This window comes from Pseudorca crassidens, chromosome 18 (assembly GCF_039906515.1).
Source record: "Pseudorca crassidens isolate mPseCra1 chromosome 18, mPseCra1.hap1, whole genome shotgun sequence".
Lineage (NCBI taxonomy): Eukaryota > Metazoa > Chordata > Mammalia > Artiodactyla > Delphinidae > Pseudorca > Pseudorca crassidens.
This window is the reverse complement of record NC_090313.1, coordinates 52,070,514-52,074,808: the sequence shown is the minus strand read 5'-3', so window position 1 is coordinate 52,074,808 and position 4,295 is coordinate 52,070,514. Positions and strand designations below refer to the sequence as shown.

At 34.3% G+C, this 4,295-nt stretch overlaps 1 pseudogene; it reads right to left on the bottom strand.

The window, feature by feature from the left end:
- Positions 1-2,118: 2,118 nt before the first annotated feature.
- On the bottom strand, positions 2,119-4,061 carry LOC137210892 (ATP-dependent RNA helicase DDX3X pseudogene; annotated as a pseudogene).
- Positions 4,062-4,295: the final 234 nt, after the last annotated feature.

The window sequence follows — 4,295 nt, the reverse complement described above, 5'->3', positions numbered from 1 at the left end:
TGCAAAACTATATATTTTTATTATTATTTTATTTTAGTAAAAAATTCATTTTTCATTATAGTGAGATTAGAGGATCAAATGACAATGAAAACTTGACGAGAATAGTTTACAGCCTTTATTTGTTTACTTGTTTGTTTATTTAGTCTCTTGGAAAAAGAATGCTGAACTTACTAAAGTGTTTGTAACTTGTAATGCACTGTGCCATTTTAGCTTGAACCTGTGAGAAATGTTGGTTCTGGATGGCCCTCTGCTCTCAGTCAGGCAGTGGAATTGACTTACAACCTCCTGAGCCCTTCAGAAATATCCCTTTTTCTTCCAGGACTCAAAATAAGCTAAGGCTCTTTAGACACATTTTATATTCTAACTAAAAAAAGAAATGAGTATAAAAAAAGTTTTCAACTTTAGATTTCTCAGTCCCCAGCTTTAATTAAAATGGAAATTATGTTTTGTTTTCTAATATGAACACAGAAAAGGACAAATTTCAACAGAAAAGTGATGTGGTGTATATTCCAGATGTGTTAAACCAATAAATAAAAATAAAAGCTGAGTAAAAAATCACATTTCTAACCTGATTCATGATACGGAAGCAAGATAAACCAGTAAAGCATATTAATCACAGTGCGTGAGGGTTTCTTATTATTTTTCTCATCTTTCTTTCTTTTAACTTCTGCTTTGTAGAATATTTTCTTAAATACTTAAAATGAAAAATTAAAGCTGATATATTTTTGAAGTGCTATTTAGGAGAGAATTTTTTAAATTAAAGCAACAGATGTAAATGTGGTAAACAGGATATATGTGATCAGAATAAAGACATTGGTGAACTTTTAGCTCATGATTAAGAGTTTTTAACTTCTGCCCTTAAGTCTCACAATAAATCTCATTTCTTTTCATTCTTCTAGATTTTGCTCCTTGAACTCTTTTCTGTAAACACCAGTCACTTGAAATTGAATATCCAGAAGATCAGCACTTTCAAGTCATATGTCCTACCTTACTAAACTAGGCTAATATAGAAAATTCTAAGGGATGTCATTGTTTTTGTTCTTTTTTTTTTTTAAATTATTTGCTATTTTCCATTCAAGGCAAATGTCACCACTAACTACTAACGTATTATTGCAGGCATATTTTATTCATATAGTAAACATTAAAAACTGTGATTTAGTTGAATTTTTCTTAGACTCCAAGATTGCTTCTAAAAATCATATAAGACTAACTCACATTCATGACAGGTTTATTAAGGACAAGAGATATATTAAATCCTTGGAAGTTATATTTTACATTAAAAGTAAATTAAATCCATAAATTAAATGTGTACACAGATGAGCCTAGTATTAGCAAACTGTAATGAGGTACAGTTTAATTTTCCTGTGCTAGGTACATTCATCAGGACCCACTGAGTCTCTCTGGTAATTGTCAGTATGCCCCATGCGTCTGCCATTTTCTTCATTAGAATCAGATCTCCTTACAATCACAAGGCAAAGCACATTTTTATATTAGGGAGAAAGGATGGCATTACTATCCCAATATTTTAATCTGGAAAACATATATCTGCTATTCTCTATAATGACATATTTGGGAAGTCAAATATCCTTAAAAGAGACATTTACTATAATAAAGTCAGTCTACTCTTTAAATACTTAAGTAACGAATAGTGTTTTGTGTGTAAATGTGTGCTTAAGTTTAAAATGTATAGATTTACAACAACAAAAAATTGCCAAAGTTCAGTAAATTTATTTTGTCAAAACAATTGATATCTTGAGCATTACTGACCCAATAGGACATCAAAATAAAAATTGTCTAAAGTTAAAGCATATTACATTAACAAACAAATGATTTGCAGTCACAAAATTATAAATGCAGTTTGGGTTGGGGGTAGGTGGAGGGGAGTTAATCCAAATTACAGCAATGGAAGTCTTCAAACTATCTTCTGAACAAGACCATTGATTTTTCCTTTCATCTCTCTTTGAGACATTGAGTTCCCTTTAAGAAAAAAAGAATCAATGGAGTATCACAGTTGGTAATTTGTTACAAATTCTTGAGACTATAAAAGGTATAATCTGGCTAAATTACATGTGATTTCCATATTAGCTTGTTTGGCAGGATGATCTACTACAAAGTAGCCTAGTTGCCCCACTAGTCAATCCCCCAGTAGTTAAAATTTCCTCTATATCCATCACTGTTATAAAAGCTTCCATAGCCACATCCACCAAACTCTCTGTAGCTGCTTCCATCACCTCTGCTGCTGCCAGTACAGCTGCTACTGAAGCTGGAATTGCTAAAAACACTACTATGTGAATAATATCTGGCACAAATCCTCCACAGAATCTACTACTCTTAGAATGTCCACTACAGCTACCCTTGTAATGATGTTGATATGTCTTATTTTCAAACTAAGATGGCACTTCTTATTTAGCTTCCACAAGAAGATCCAACAAACCCTTGGTCATATTTATGTTCCTCTTGTTAAAGAACAAGGTGGCAAGGCCAAGGTTTCCTACACATCCTGTGCAGTCAATGCAATGTACATTTTCTTCAATACCATTTGGCAAGTCAAAATTTACAACTTCTTTCCCATTTGAAATGTGAAGTCCTCTTGCTGCTCCTGCTCTAGCCACTAGGATTGGGCTTTTTCCTGAGAGGAACTGGTGAAGACTTCTTCATCATCTCTCCAAGATCATTCTCCATGGATACTGGTACAAGCATATCCTTCATGGTGTAAAAAGTCCTCCAGACTATCCGCACATTTTTGGTCTCCACAAACACTAAGGTCAATGAATTCTTTCCTGTTGCACTTAAAAGGTTAAGCAGAAATAACTGTTTGTCTTACTCTTTTGATGTGAGGTTCTCAGAGGTAGAGCCAATATTCCTACATCCAAAAAGATATATTCATCCAAGAAATCATGAGCAAGTATCTGTATTTCCTTAGGGAAAGCAGCACTAAACATGTTATGATAAACTCTCTTTGGTGGCATAGTATCTTGTTCAAGTATCCCATATATCTGAGGTTCAAATCCCATACCAATATAAGATCCACTTTATCCAACACCAAGTATTTGTGGAACTCTAATATTTTCTCTTTCCATCATGTCTACCAGGCCTCTGGGAGTAGCAACTAACATGTGCCATCCACATTCTAAGTATCGAATCTGCTATCCAATACTAGCATCACCATAAATGATGTAAGGACTATCTCCAGGCCAGTATGAAAATTTTCTGGCTTCCTTATAGATTGGTACTGCCAAATCTCTCTTGTTGATGCTAATACCAAAGAGATTGGATATTGGATATTACCCTTACCTTCTGTTTTTCTTCATGGCCCTCAAAGTCTCTCCTTGACCATCTGAATAAATATGACTCAAGATCGGCAAAAGAATTTTTACAGATGCTGTTTGGGTACAAGACATCAAGTGTCTTTCTCTTTCATAAAAAGAATAGCACAAGGTTGCAGTGGAGCCAAGTGAGTATAAAAAGTAAGCTTGATGTTTCCCATAATAGTTTCTCCCATCTTAACATCAATAACACTTTCAATGTGTGGGAGCCAGCTATTGGCTTTTGCCTCAATTGAAATGTCATATTTCTCAAAGTTAATCTCAGTGTTATCTTCAGAAAAAAGTTCCTGCTCCAAGCAGTCACTTGGAAATGGTTTTCCAAACATTTCTATTTGTCACACCAATGACAGTTTCTACCATGTTCAAATTTTCCAAAGCCACACCTGTCACCATGGTAGCCAGTGTTGTTATAGTCACTCTCTTCATTATCATCAAACCTTCCCTTTAGTCACTTCCACCATCACTGAAGAAACTAGACTTTCCTCTTGAATCATTATGAGACTCAAAATACTACATGTATCCTTATCTTCACTAGAACTCCACTCTGAACTGTCTTTATCATTGACTTGTTTAGTAATTCCTTTGTTCCTTGAATGGAAAGGAATATTTCACCCTTTGCCGGCTGTCCTTCCTTGACTCTGATTATCTGGAGAATTAATGTTGCTGGTCCAGCCCAAGGGCATTTTCTACTAACACAGGATCCATCCGTGAAGAATACAGATAACTTGGAATCTCCCTCTGCTGCTGAGTGAGTATGTTTGATGAAAAGTAAATGACTCTCGCTGGAGAACTGTGGTTCTCTAACACATGTAGAATTTTGTTCCAAAAACTGAGATCTCCAGATATATAACCATGTTTGAAAGAAATGTCTCTGAACAATTTACAATTCAAAAAAAAAGCTTTACAACATTATCACTCAATGATTATAAGTATGGCTAAGAAAAATATTTGATAAATGTGTATTTTAAT